The sequence below is a fragment of the Triturus cristatus genome, chromosome 11 (assembly GCF_964204655.1).
Source record: "Triturus cristatus chromosome 11, aTriCri1.1, whole genome shotgun sequence".
Classification (NCBI taxonomy): Eukaryota; Metazoa; Chordata; class Amphibia; order Caudata; family Salamandridae; genus Triturus; species Triturus cristatus.
Window position 1 is genome coordinate 597,602,617 of NC_140594.1, and position 15,691 is coordinate 597,618,307.

A 15,691-nucleotide genomic window follows, 5' to 3' on the forward strand; every position below is an offset into this window, starting at 1 on the left:
TCTCCCAACACATATCCTGACATCTGATATTCGTTTTAGCCAGATCAATCTGCATTTTCCTCAAGGTCATACGTTGGCGCTATATCAAATGAATATAGCACATAAATGACATTGAGTGTATTCATCTTTATGTGAAGGTCGTCTTTGGAGTCACGCTATATGTATTTAAACAGTAAAGAATACGCTTCCACTTCGGTGCTATTGTGGAATGTAAATAGATGCAATCAATAACATTTCTTAATGAGAAAAAAGAAGTGTTGCCAGATGGCTTTCCTGTGTTAAAAGAAAAGAAATGTAAAAAAAAAACACAGCGCCGACCCAGCTTCGGGCGATCATAAGAAACCCCAGCCATTTGTACTACAATTAAGACAATAACGAACAATTAGGGCAGTGTGCGCTGACTGGAAAATTGGTGTCCCGAGGCTGCGGCTGCGCCTGCGAGCGGGATGTGATGGAGTGATTGCAGCGGGGGGCGGCTGTGGCGTCACGCGCCCGCCAGTACTGCTAATTAAGGCAATGTCGCGCGGTAACTGTTCCTCCTCACCGTCGCGCGGGCCGAGAGGTGAAGTGCTGAGTTTTTGGAAGGTTCAACATGAGGCGGCCATACTAGATGCCAAGGAATAAATACACGAGCCGTGAGCTCCCAGGTATGTTTTCCTTATTCCGGTGTGAAGTGCTCCATGCTGTTTGGACAACTAGACCCCATTGGGAGGGTCGGTGGGAGTGTAGGGCAGGGTCCCGTTTGGTGACGGCAGAAGGGCCGGTAGCCGAGTTCTAGCTGCGGGCTGCTTTTTGGGGCTGTCTGTGCTGTGAGGATGCCGCCAGCGGCCCACTGGGTGCCTGAGTGGCCTTTCTTTAGGCAGATGGGCGGAGGTATCACTTCCTCTCTTTCGTTGAGGTGGCCCATTAATGTATGCTGATTGAGTGGGGACAGGGGGCCTGAGCAGAAGTTGTCTCACCTGCACTTGTGTGTGGCTCAGCAGTGAGACATAATCTGTGCATTTAAAAAAAATCTAAGTTAAGTAAATGAAACATGCCGCCCACCCCTTTTCTCTTCATAAAACTTTGCTGAAGCAGTGTTTTGCAGAAAGGCAATACGCAAATGTGGGCCGCTTTTATTCTTGGTGTGCTCGGGCCGATATTTGAACCCAATCCAACCCTGATATAGGGCAGGAAGGGGCTACGAGGCCCCAACCGTGGTGGTTGTGGTCATTTGCCACTGGTGTTCGTCCCGCTAAGGCTGTGCAAACTTAGACAAGTGCAGCCCATTATGCACTTGACTTTCAGGGTGGTGAGGGTTGCTGTGAAAGTCTTCTCAGGGAGGTGCCTGCCGCAGACCTTCACAGTCAAATAACAGCATGCACAATGAGTTATGTCCAGTCAGTACTTATCATTATGAAAAAGAAAGAACTTTAAATTTCACTGCAAAAACCAAATACTGCACAATCCAAATTATAATAGACATATACAGGGTTGTTGTCCGGGCCGGCGCTAGGCATGGGCAGTAGGGGCAGCTGCCCAAGGCCTTGCACTCAGCCCACCAGCATGGGGCCCTACACCAGTGCAGTACACCACCAAACCTCTAGTGCCCCTGCCAATCCCATTGAAGAAAGGTGTCTGTTTGTAATTGGGCTTGCAGGAGGAGCCACCTCCCTGGGCCTCCCAGGGAGGGGGAGGGGAGGTCCAGGGAAGGGGGACACTTCATCTTGAGCCAGCTGCAAGGAGACACATTTTGTCCTGCAATTAGGCCTCCTGCCTGGCTGCCCATTGAGAGACACTGCAGGACGCCCATTATCAGCACTTTACTGTCTGCACAGTTTTAGCTCTCAGCCCCAAGCTATTCTCTCACCTTCAGCCCGATATGAGCTGTGAAAGAGGGGCTTGTAGGTGGCAGAGAGGGGAGCTGCGTCCCAGGAGGAGTCTGCACAAAGTAGCTTCCGGAGCCCTGATGGTGTCACTTATGTATATTAGAGGGACCTCGCACATTCCCCTTGGCCCGGGGCCCCAAAAATCCTAGAACCAGCCCTGGTTGTTGTGTCGTATGGCCCATACTTTCCCAAGTAAAACTGTGCATTTGTTGTACAACATAACCATCAGAACTGTGAGAGACTGATTCCCTGCACACAGTCTGGATATGTTGGCCGGATTTCGGCTAGCTAACAGTGCACCATCTTTACCCCTAACCCGACAGGGTAACAAATGGATGTGGAACCTCAGAACATGATAACTCTGACTCACCAAGGAAATCGTAGTAACAGATCTGGAACCCTTTCGCTTTGTTACTTATGCGTACCCTAAGAGATTCTCAAGAAATATACAGTAAAGCGGTCAATAATTATTGAAGCATTGTGATTCTTGAGGATAATATGTGCGCTGCAGTAATCAATAAAAGGAAACAGAATAATGTGATTAGAATTATGAGACTGGTGAAAAAGACAAACAGTTTGTCCATTTTGCTTATTGCAGAGAATATATGCTTGCATGCAAGTTCTGTAATATAGTGTACTCCTACCTAGCACATCCTAACCTATCATGTCTAGGGTGAGCGAATCTGCCAAATCCCTGCAGGGTGATCTAACTCCCCATTACCTGTGGGTAAGTGCCATTAAGCTGCCTGTCTTAGTGTAGAGTTTGCTGGGTCTAGTGGCTTAGTGGACTAATGCGTCCACTGTAGGGGTCCCTATTTGACCTCATGGTCACAGGTTCAAATCATGGCAGGTCCACTCAGTCTTTTATCCTTCTGAGGTCGATAAAATGAGTACCATTGAGTTGGGAAACAATAAACATCTGTTACTCAGCCCCAAGGTGCCTACAGGTGAATGTGTGCTTTATGAATACAAGTTATGTTAGAGCTAGCATCCCTTGCATGAGGTAAACATGAATCAGATGGGCTGGTATTCTGCCATTGATCGACCTCTCAGTGCCAGAGAGATGCTCATCTGTCTGAACAAAGGCTCGATGTAATATATATAACAACATCCTCCATGTTACCATGCTGAACCCCAGCCAGGCCTCTATTGTATATTCTATTGTAATAAATCTGTCGCTGAGCAGCCAAAACAAATAACAACATCTTGCGCGATTAACTTATCCCTTGTACAGAATGTTCAAGGTATTTTGATAGAGTGCCTACGAAGTGGTAGTGTAAGCAAACCCAAGTTCAAAGAATATTATCCTGCATGTGCATGCAAAGGAATGTGTGTCAAATGTCATTGTGTTTAGGGAGAGAAGGCAACTTAAGAACCTGAGCATATAAAATGCAGTTTCTTAACCAGGCCTAGTGTACCCGTGTGACAGATGTAAGGCACTGCAATGTACTTTCCTTCCCTATAACCACACTCTCTCCCTGGGATTGAGATCTCACTGTCATCGTCCCTTCTGTGTTATGGGGATAGGCAAAGATTTGGCAGAGGTGCAAACGCATGATAAAGTTCTCACACCTTAATTTAGGCAACTCAGTTCTCAACTCAGTTTCTAGTATTTTTGTGCCACAAGTCTCAAGTGGAATGACACAAGTTCAAACACATGCCTCAGTATTTCTTTTACCTAGGTGCAGCTAAGCTAATCAGTTAACTGTTGGGGCTCAGGGGACATTTGTGCTGTGCGACCTGCGCCTGTATTGTTCCCATCTTCAAAGGGGGTGGGGGACTCTGTTGTGAGATAGCTCAGGGGTTGCTGCTGGCAGGAGAATTTTTACACGCTTGGCTCTAAGAGGTCGGCAAATGCATAAATACCATTCTTTGTCACAAGTAGTCTTCCAAAATGAATGAATGATCGTTATTGCAAATAATAATTAAAATCATGTCATAAAACATGTGAGTGATGTGGCTCAACAAATAGAATTCATCAGAATTTAAAAATGATAATCGAATTAATATAACAAAAAGGTCGATACTGATGCTGTGAGTCTTCATAGGCTAAAATGATTATGTGGCACAAAAACCAAAATTGCAATTTTGCAGTCAAATGAGTAAGGTTCTTTAAAAGACACCATCACAGATCACATTAATTTATCTTATCTAAATAGGAGCAAAGGCAGGAAGTGCAGTCGTGCCATTACATACATAATCAATCCTAGTAAAGTCAGCATTGGCAAACATGACTATGTCACAAAGGGGACAGAAAGAACAATTATACAGTCAAATACATTAAATTAATTAAAAGAATCAAAACTGAAAAATTGACATATTAATTCTTATTTACAAAACGAGGAAGAAACTACTCACAATAACTCGTTTCTTTACAAACACATTTTGTGAATTTAGGGAAACAAGACTTCATCTCGCCTGATTCACCCATGAACAAAGGGCAACCCCTAATAGCGTAATATGGGTAGAGATAAAGGGGAACAATGGAACCAAGCAACAACAGAGTAAACTCTACCCTTGCAATTTAGTGATGTACAGTGTATCATACATAAGGTAAACAGAGAATGACACCCAAGTCAGATTGAAGTATTATGGCATACAAACACTTGAGAACACCCAACTAAATAATACAACTCTTTTATTTATTTCATTTGTTAGTTAGCTCCTTTTTCTACTCCTACGCAGGTCCCACTCTGTGGGGGTTTTGTTTTTCTTACGCCCTGAAGAAGGTGGTACTCCAGAGCTGGAGTTGTCTCACCGAAACGCACGTCGGCGTTGTTTAGCTGGGCCCTCTCCATCCCCATTGATTATGTACCCTAGATAAGTGTTTCGACATTTATCCAGAAAAACCATCGGAATATCGTGGGATCACTGATGTTACTGCTTTGAGTTGGGCCCACAAGAGTCTTTTGGTCTGTTGTTGGATGAATTTTGTAATTTTGTATGAATGTGAGCTGTTTGAATTTGAGTGTATGCAGTTCTGATCAAAAAATATTCCTTTACCTTTCTCCCCCGTCTGGGAACCTGTTGTTTGTATTCCTCCCTGTGGTATATTCCTTTTTGTATAAAATTCTGATATTAACTGTGTGTGTTCAACACCTTTATTCATTTATATTTTGTTACAATGCACCTTGTGTTTTGTTCATTGTGACCATTTTTGTATAAAAAATCAACAAATTCTATTTATGTACTATAAAAAGTGACACTAACAAATGAAATAAATAAAAGAGTTATATTATTTAGTTGGGTGTTCTCAAGTGTTTTTATGCCATAATACTTCAATCTGACTTGGGTGTCATTCTCTGTTTACCTTATGTATGCTACACTGTACATCACTAAATTGCAAGGGTAGAGTTTACTCTGTTGTTGCCTGATTCACCCATGAGACAGGTTTCAACTGCTATCTGACAAGTTCTGATAAGCATCAGAACACAAGTTGTAGCCAGTATTTTTGAGGAAATAAGGAGACGAGGCCAGATACAAATAACGACTCAGTGAGATGTCATGAGTGATGTCATGAGTGATGTCACTCATGCCATGAGTGATGTAATATGTGACGTCATCAGCAGTGCATTGCGGGCGCGCGAGTTTTAGTTAGCTGAACTAATTATAACGGGGGAATTTCAATGGTTTTGTACCAGTGAAAAGTCCAGCTAACTATAACGCCCCTGAAAACTATGTTTTTTTCAGTGAATTTTTAAGGTTTTTTAAATGCTAATTCCTAACTATAACGTGCCTGAAACCTATGGTTTCTTCAGTGAATTTCAAAGGTTTTTTAAATGCTAATTTCTAACTATGCCTACAGAGATAGGACATGTGAAGAAAGAAGAAAAAACGCACAGAAAGAAAAAAAAGAAATGCAGAAAGAAGCAACAGAAGTCCTCAAAGACGAAGAAAAGTGCAGGAAGAAGGATAATGTGCAGAAAGAACAAACAGAAGAGCAGAAAGAAGCCTTGGTGCAAAATCATCCTGTACCCTCAACTTTTTCAGACGGATACTGGTGGTAACTGAGTCGGACTAACCAGTCCTAGAGCCAGTGCTATGTTAAAAGACACTCAGAATACAGTGAAAACACCTACATACACTAGGGAACACTATGTGTTGGGGTCCCCCTGTGATTAGCATGACCTCCTCTGTAAGCCCCTAGTATATAATAGGGCAGGGGATTAAAACTACCTCTTAAAACGCGCCACAGGGCGTGTTTGCACACGTCACCTCAGGCCCCGTCCCCTCTCTTCCCCACTGTGTAAACATGCCCTGTGGCCGTTTTAAGTTGGGAGATTAAGTCCCCTTGAATCCTGAGGGTCCCTAGGGTCCAACTAGACCACTAGGTACCTCCAGTAAGTGCCACAGAGCTGCGTTGCAGAGAGATGTAAAAAGGGGCGCTGCCTAGACCACCTCACTGCAACGCAGCGCAGTGGCGCTTACTGGAAGCACCTTGTGGGCTAGTTGGCCCCCAGGGTCCCTCAGGATTGAAGGGGAATTATTTCCCCAACTTAAAACGCGCCACAGGGTGTGTTTGCACACATTAACTCAGGCCCCGTCCCCTCCCTTCACCACTGTGTAAACACGCCCTGTGGCCGTTTTTAGTTGGGAGATTAAGTTCATTTGAATCCTGAGGGTCCCTAGGGTCCAACTAGCCCACTAGGTACCTCCAGTAAGCGCCACAGAGCTGCGTTGCAGAGAGGTGTAAAAAGTGGCACGCCCTAGACCACCTCCCTGCTATGTAGCTCAGTGGCGCTTACTGGAAGCACCTGGTGGGCTAGTTAGCCCCCAGGGGACCTCAGGATTGAAGGGGAATTATTTCCTCAACTTAAAACGCGCCATAGGGCGTGTTTGAACACGTCACCTCAGGCCCCGTCCCCTCTCTTCCCCACTGTGTAAACACGCCCTGTGGCCGTTTTAAGTTGGGAGATTAAGTCCCCTTGAATCCTGAGGGTCCCTAGGGGTAAAATAGCCCACTAGGTACGTCCAGTAAGTGCCATTGCAGAGAGGTGCAAAAAGGGGCACGGCCTGCACCACCTTTCTGCAACGCAGAGCAGTGGCGCTTACTGTAATCACCTGGTGGGCTAGTTGGCCCCCTGGGTCCCTCAGGATTGAAAGGGAATTATTTTCCCAACTTAAAACACGGCACAGGGCGTGTTTGCACACATCACCTCAGGCCCCGTCCCCTCCCTTCACCACTGTGTAAACACGCCCTGTGGCCGTTCTAAGTTGAAAGATTAAGTCCCCTTGAATCCTAAGGGTCCCTAGGGTCAAACTAGCCCACTAGGTACCTCCAGTAAGCGCCACAGAGCTGCGTTGCATAGAGGTGTAAAAAGGGGCGTAGGCTCAGAACACCTGTCTGCAACACAGCTTCCTGGCGCATACTGGAGATACCTGTTGGGCTAGTTGGCCCTCAGGGACCCTCAGTATTGAAGGGGAATTAATACCCCAACTTACAACTGGCCAGGGGGCGCGTTTTCAGAGTGCGGCAAGGAGTGTGCATGGCCTCCAGCGTGATGCCGGTCTTTTTAAAAAAAATTTTTTAAGGAGGGCTGTGTGACCCCCCTTCTTTTTCTAATTTATTGGCCCTGGGGATCCCATCCCCCAGGGCCTGCACCCTAATTTTTTTTTGTTGAAAAAAAAAAATTTGGAAGGGATCCGTGTGGCCCCCCATCCAAGGCCTTAATCGGCCCCAGGGACCCCAACCCCCGGGTCATGGCCTTTTTAAAAAAAAAAATTCTTTAGGAGGGGGGCTGCGTTGCCCCCCTCCTCAGGCCACTTATGGCCCGGGGACTCCATCCCTCGGGGCCGGCCTTTGTTTTTTATTATTTAAAAAAAATATATATTTATTGTTAGACGGACCGGGAGGGTCGGCCGAGGACAAGGGGAGAGGTCTCCGGGGAGAGCCGTCTCCAGCGATCGTACAGACGAGTAACTTCCCCCCCACAGATGTACACCACCCAAGGATAGGATTTAACGTTCTTTATAAGCGATTTCTTAAGGTACGATTGAATGGTACAAGGAGGTCTGGTCTCAGGGGTCCCCTCGATTCTAGTCTCTTGGTTTGGGAAAGAGGGTAGCGGGACAGTCTGGTTACCAATCTGGTAGATGCGATGATGGATAGCTCACAATCCTCGAGCTCGGTGTTCGGGCTTGGACGGGCCGCGGCAGCACCAGCAGGTCCCGGTGAAGGTGGTAGTTCCAACGGGCCGCGGCAGCGCCAGCAGGTCCCAACGAAGGTGGTAGTTTCAACGGGCCGCGGCAGCGCCAGCAGGTCCCAACGAAGGTGGTAGTTCCAACGGGCCGCGGCAGCGCCAGCAGGTCCCAACGAGGATGGAGGTTGCAGAAGGCCGCGGCAGCGCCAGCAGGCAGGATGATAGTTCACAAGGCAGGGCTACGGCAGCGCCGGTAGTCCGTCAAGGATGAGTTCTTCTCGGTGTCTCTCGACTCCAGGATACAACTGCCTTCCTGCTCTGGAGCTGCCCCAGTTATAGGTCTGGCGCCCTTTGATGTCCGGACCCTCGCACTTGGAGGGCGGGAGGTCCGGGATGAGGGAGTCCAGACACCCAGCAGGGGGGTGGAGCCAGCGCCCGGGGGAGCTGGGGGCGATCGGCACCTGGCGGGGGAGAGCCATCGACACTTCTTTCTCCCATTGACCTGCCAAGTGGTCCGTTCACCTCCTGGGTGGATGGTGGTGCCGGGATGTCGGGGCCTGGCCAGGCCCGGGGTTAGGGTCGAGCTGAGGCCACGCGGCCTCGTGGTGCAGTGTCCAAGATGGAGGCCGGGCCGGGCGAGGGGGCCGGTAGTGGTTCGGCCCCATGATACAGAGATGTCCGGGGGCAGGAGTCCCGTCTTGAGCCGGGGTGCGGGTTGCTGCTGTGGGTAACACCTGGAGGGCCGGGGCTCGGGCCCTGTCATGCGGGGAGGGAGCAAGCCCTTCATGTGGCCTGTCCAACATGCGTCCCCCCCAGCTGAAGGCGGGGAGAGTCACCCATCCTCTTGGGGACTCTCTTCGTCGAGGCGGAAAAAGCGTGACAGGCCATCCGCGTTGGCGTGGTCTTGGCCCGGTCGATGTTCCACAGTGAAGTCCATCCCCTGCAGGGAGATGGACCAACGCAATAGTTTGGGGTTTTCCCCCCGCATCTGCATTAGCCACTGCAGGGGTCGATGATCTGTTTGCACCCGGAAGTGGGTACCGAAGAGATAGGGCCGGAGCTTTTTGAGGGCCCACACCACTGCGAAGGCCTCCCTCTCGATTGTGCTCCAGCGCTGTTCTCGGGCCAGGAGGCGTCTGCTGATGAAGGCCACCGGCTGGTCAAGTCCCTCGGAGTTCAGCTGGGAGAGGACCGCCCCGATGCCATGGTCGGAGGCATCCGTTTGCACAATGAATTCCCGGCTGTAATCGGGGGCCTGGAGCACAGGGGCAGTGCACAGGGCGGCTTTCAGCTTTTCGAAGGCCGCTTGACAGTCTGGGGTCCAGTTAATCTTCTTCGGGTGGTTCTTGGATGTGAGTCCCATGAGGGGCCCCACAATGCTGCCATAGTCCCTCACGAACCGCCGGTAGTAGCCGGTGAGCCCCAAGAAGTCTCGGACCTCGGTCTGCGTGACTGGGGGCTGCCAGGACTGGATGGCAGCGATTTTGAGTTGCAGAGGGGCCACCAGACCGCTTCCCACCTGGTGTCCGAGGTAGGTCACGGATCCCTGACCAATTTGGCACTTGCCGGCCTTGATTGTGAGGCCGGCCCGCTGGAGGGCCTGCAGGACCTCTCGGAGGTGGTGGAGGTGGTCGGACCAGTGGCGGCTGTACACAGCGATATCGTCCAGGTAGGCGGCGCTGAACTCCTCGAGCCCCGCCAAGACCTGGTTCACTAGTCGCTGAAAAGTAGCGGGGGCATTCTTCATGCCGAAGGGCATGACTTTGAAGTGGTAGTGGCCATCGGGGGTAGAAAAGGCGGACCATTCTTGGGCCCGGGGTGTGAGACCGATCTGCCAGTAGCCCGCTGTCAGGTCGAAGATGCTGAGGTAGCGGGCAGCCCCCATGCGGTCGATCAATTCATCCGCTCGGGGAATGGGATGAGCGTCGGTCCTGGTGACAGCATTCAAGCCCCGATAGTCGATGCAGAATCGGAGTTCAGGAGTGGTGCCGGTGGCAGCAGCTTTAGGGACCAGCACGACCGGGCTGGCCCAGGGGCTGTCCGAGGGCTCGATGACCCCGAGCGTGAGCATCTTGGATACTTCCTCTTGGATGCAGGCCCGCACCCGATCTGGTACGCGGTATGCCCGGTGTCTGATAGGGGGACTGTCCCCAGTGTCCATGTCGTGCAAGCACCAGGGGGTGACCCCGGGGGTGAGGGAAAACAAGGTAGCAAACTGCAGCAGGAGGTCCCGGCAGCCTTGGCGCTGCTCTGTGGTGAGGGCATCGGAGAGCCGGACCCCGTCTACGGAACCATCTTTCTCCTGAGTCTTCAGGAGATCAGGGAGAGGCTCGGAGTCTTCTTCTGCTCCACTGTCTGTAGCCATCAGGAGGCTGAGTTCCCAGCGCACAAAGTGGGGTTTGAGTCTGTTGGTGTGGAGGACCCGGAGGGGGTTCCGGGAAGATTCCATATCGATGAGATAGGTGACGGGGCTCTTGCGTTCGACCACTTTGAAGGGCCCCGTCCACTTGTCCTGCAAGGCACATGGTTCGGTGGGGGACATCACCCACACTTGTTGACCAGGTTCGAACTCAACGGAGGAGGCATTCCGATCGTACCATTTTTTCATGTCCTCCTGACTGGCCTCAAGATTCGCTTTTGCCATTTCCCTGAATCGCCGGGTCTGATTGCGTAGTGTCAGGAGGTACTTGAAGACGTCTGGAGGGGTCTTTAGGGGGGCCATCTCCCAACCTTCTTTGACTAGGCTGAGGGGCCCTCGCACAGGGTGCCCGTACAAGAGTTCAAAAGGGCTGAAACCGAGGGACTTCTGGGGAACCTCTCGATAGGCGAAGAGGAGGCACGGAAGTAGTACATCCCACTGGCGACGGAGGGGCTCTTCCAATCCCCCAATCATTCCCTTGAGCGTGCGGTTGAATCGCTCAACCAGTCCGTTTCCTTGAGGGTGATAGGGGGTCGTGAATTGGTAGGTGACCCCGCACTGTTGCCAGAGGGACTACATATATTTTGAAATAAAGTTTGTGCCTCTGTCGCTTACGACTTCTCGGGGGAAGCCCACCCGGGAGAAGATCCCCATTAAGGCCCGGCCGACCACCGGGGCTGTCACAGTTCGCAGGGGCACAGCCTCGGGGTAGCGGGTGGCGTGGTCCACCAGTACCAGGATGAACCGATGTCCTTGTGCTGTGCGGGGGTCCAGGGGCCCCACAATGTCTATTCCCACCCTCTCGAACGGGGTGGTGACAACTGGGAAGGGTTGCAGAGGGGCTTTGAGTTTGCGGCCGCTCTTCCCGCTGGCCTGGCACGTGGGGCAGGACCGGCAGTGGTTGAGGACGTCGTTTCTCATCTTCGGCCAGAAAAAGTGGGTCACCAGGCGACTGTAGGTTTTGTCCTGGCCCAGGTGTCCAGCCAGAGGGACATCGTGGGCCAAATTTAACAGGAAGTCTCTGAAACGGAGGGGCACCACCAGCACTCGACTGGCCCCTAACTCCGCGATTCTCTGTTCACTGTATAACAGGTCGTTATCCCAATAGATCCAATGGGCTCCGGTGGTGTCCCCGGCGCTCTGGGCGATGGCTTGCTGGCGGAGTCCCTCGAGGGAGGGACAGGTCTTCTGCTCTTGACGGAACTGTTCCTGGGTGGGCCCCCCTTCTTGACGCCACTGAGCCAGGTCGGGAAGGTCCTGGGGCTGGGCGACCCCTTCGGGGGTTGGCTCTGGGGGGTCGGCATAGTCGGTGTCCTCTACTGGAGCGATCGGGGGAGGAGGTGCAGGCCATTCTGGTTCTTCTGGTCGGGGGATGGCACGGGCGGCCATGGACCGGGTGGTTACGCACGCCCAGTCCGGGAGGCCCAACATCCCCAGGTGCTCTCTTCTTTCGACGGCGGCCCACGGGGAACTCTCGAGATCATTCCCCAGGAGACAGTCCACGGGGGCATCATCTCGGACCGTCACCTTCAACATGCCGGAGACCCCTCCCCATTCGAAGGGGACGCAGGCCATTCGACATAGGCTTTCTGAATTGTCGGCTGAACGTACGGGGCAGAGAATGTTCGGCAGGATCTGCTCTGGTTTTACCAGGTGACAGCGGACGGCCGTCACACTGGCCCCTGTGTCACGTAGTGCTTCGGCCCGGCGCCCATTAATGTTCACCCACTGGCTATACTTTCTGGTGTTGGCGGGTAGGGGGGCCCGCGGGACCATGTCTTTCCCCCCTAGGCACGCTAGAACCATGGCGGCCGGTTCCCACTCTTGTTGTGCCTGCTCGTATTCTTCTTGTTCTTCGGAGATTTGTTCTCCCCCCAGGGCAGCGGCAGCTACCTGGCGGGGTTTTGGGGTTTGGTTCTGTGGACAGTTCGGGTCATTGGCGTAGTGGCCGACTCGCTGGCATCGGTGACACGTGACATTGGCTCGGAACCCCGGGCGCATCGGGGGGTTGCCCCGGCTGGCCGGGGGCGGGGTGCTGGCAGCGGGAGCGACCGGGACGGTGTCTCTTCCTCGTCCCTGGCCTCCTCCTCCTCCTCGGGGACGGTGCTGACCTTGGGTGTTCCGGTTCTGTTCGTGCGGCCCTCTCCGGCCCACTCGGGTGCTTTCCCACCGGTCAGCTTCGGCGGCGAGTTGCTGTGGGTCAGTCAATTTACTGTCGAGGAGGTGCTGCCTGAGCTCGACGAAGCAGTTGTTAGAGAGGTGCTCCCACACCATGAGATTAAAAAGTTGTTCGTAGGTTGTTACGTGGCTCCCCTTGATCCAACCCTCGAAGGCTCGGCTGAAATAGTTGACATATTCCACCCAAGTTGTACCCGGGATCCGGGTGCAGTCCCGAAACCTCTGGCGGTACATTTCGGGTGTGAGCCCATATCGGGTGAGGAGGGCAGCCTTCATGTGGTCATAGGATGACATCTGATGGTCTGGGAGCTGTAGCAGGGCATCGCGGCCTTCGTTGACGAACCTCCCCCATATGCCGGCTCCCCAGTCACTTCGATCGATTCGGTGGGAGGTCATGGCGATCTCGTAGGCCTTGAACCACTGTTGTATGTCGTCCTCTCGGACATACTCTCGAACAACATCCTTGGGGATGCGGTCGCTCGGGCACCTCCGGTTCTTTGTTCTGCTTTCGTAGGTCTATTTCTGCCAGTTTGCGCTCGTGTTCGTATGCTAATCTCTTTTCTTCGAGTTCTCTCTGCCTCTGTTTTTCTTCCCGTTCTTCTCGGAGCCGCAGATGTTCTAGGTTCAGTTTTTGCTCGGCTAATTTTAGTTCACCGTCCATTTTGAGCCGTGCCATGAATCCATGGACTAGCCTCCTCCCTCCTGCCATGCATGGTCTGATGTGCTGCCACTGCCCTCCATTTAGCATGATGTACCAGTCCACTCCTCCTGCCCTCCATTGCCCAATTCTATGGCCCATCATTGACCTCCTGCTTAGCCTTTGTACTGAGCTTGCTGCCCCTATTCTCCTTCCCCCTGCTCTTCGATGTCTTTGTGCATGCCCCTGCTCCATCCTTTTTGACCACCATGTTCCATGGACCTGCCACTCCTATCTACTCTGAGTGTTCTGTTGAGCTGCCACTCCCCTCCCACCTGCCTAGCATTGTCAGATGACTGTAACCTGTCCCTGCCACCTCCACCCTGCCTGTCCACATGCCATGCCCCTGATCCCTTCCTCCTGTCCTCCATGGTCGATTTTACTGCCACACCCTTCTGCCCTCCCTGGTCTGTTGTGCTGCAACTGCTCCTCCTGCCTGCCCCGCGTGGTCTGTTGTGAGGCCCCTTCTCCTGAACTCTCTGGTCTGTGCCCAGGTCTTGACCCTCCATTCTATCCTCCATGGTTCTTTGTGCATGCCCCTGCACCCTCCTTCTTGCCCATCATAGCCATTGTGCTGCCACTAACCCTCCCGCTTGCCATGCATGGTCTTCTGTGCCGCCATGGCCCCTCCCACCTTCCCTGTGTGGTCAGCTAGCTGCCCCTGACCCACTCCCACCTTCCCTCCATGGTTTGTGTGTATGCCATCATAGTCTCACTGTTGCTCTCCATGGTTTGTCTTGCTTCTAGTGCCCATCCTGCCTGACCTCCATGGTCATCTTGCTGCTCCTGCCCTGCCCCCTTGCCCCCAGCCCTCTGTTTCCATGTGCAGGCCCCTATTCCCTCCCTCCTGGCTTGTCTGTTCCATTGTAATGCCCCTGATCCATCCCTCCTGCCCTTTATGGTCTGTTATGCTGCAGCTTTCTCTCCTGTCTGTCCATTATGGTCCGCTAGCTACCATTGCCTCTTTCCCGTCTGTTCTCTGTTGTCCAAGTGCCTGGTCCTGTCCCCTCCCTATTGCTTTCTATGGATTGTTGTGCTGCACTCCCGTCCCGCATGCCCTGTGTGGTGTATTGTGCTGCTGCAAACCCCCTGTAAGGGGGCAGGGCAAGAGCAGCAAGATGACCATGGAGGTCAGGCAGGATGGGCACTAGAAACAAGACAAACCATGGAGAGCAACAGTGAGACTGATGGCATACACACAGACCATGGAGGGAAGGTGGGAGGGGCTCCGGGGCAGCTAGCTGACCACACAGGGAAGGTGGGAGGGGCCACGGCAGCACAGAAGACCATGTATGGCAAGCGGGAGGGTTAGTGGCAGCACAATTGCTATGATGGGCAAGAAGGAGGGTGCAGGGGCATGCACAAAGGACGATGGAGGATAGAAGGGAGGGTCAGGACCTGGGCACAGACAAGAGAGTTCAAGGGAAAGGGCCTCACAACAGACCACGCGGGGCAGGCAGGAGGAGCAGTTGCAGCACAACAGACCAGGGAGGGCAGAAGGGTGTGGCAGTAAAATGGACCATGGAGGACAGGAGGAAGAGGATAGGGGCATGGCATGCGGACAGGCAGGGTGGAGGTGGCAGGGACAGGTTGCAGTCATCTGACAATGCTAGGCAGGTGGGAGGGGAGTGGCAGCTCAACAGACCACTCAGAGTAGATAGGAGTGGCAGGTCCATGGAACATGGTGGGCAAAAAGGATGGAGCAGGGGCATGCACAAAGACATCGGAGGGCAGGGGGAAGGAGAATAGGGGCATCAAGCTAAGCACAGAGGGTAAGCAGGAGGTCAATGATGGGCCTTAGAATTGGGCAATGGAGGGCAGGAGGAGTGGACTGGTACATAATGCTAAATGGAGGGCAGTGGCAGCACATCAGACCATGCATGGCAGGAGGGAGGAGGCTAGTCCATGGATTCAGACAACAGAGGATAGGGAGGAGGTGGATGGGGCAGCAAGCTAACTGTTCAGAGAAGGTGGGTATTAGGATCTTTATTGTTTTTAAAATGTGTGTCTGTGCGAACTACTTAAAATATGAACAAATATGCAGCATAATCTCACTTTTATTCAGGAAGAAGAGGACGTTTGTGACTGTGACTCCGGGCTTACTTGGCAGAAACACCCCCTGACCCTCCACCCCCATCTCAAAATGTAATGCCCATGAAAAGGGTAGGTGGACGCAGTGTTATATAGACCATAGTCCTGAGAGCACGATTGAAAATGAAAACTAGATATAGTATATGGTATAAACTATGCACCAAAAAGTGTGATATAAGATGAACCGGGGCGTGAAATATAATATGCAATACATTGTGCGCAATGACAGATTCATTGGAGAGCGCGAGATAGCACAGGCACTAGCACGCGCTATGAGATATGCACCTTGGAGTGTAAT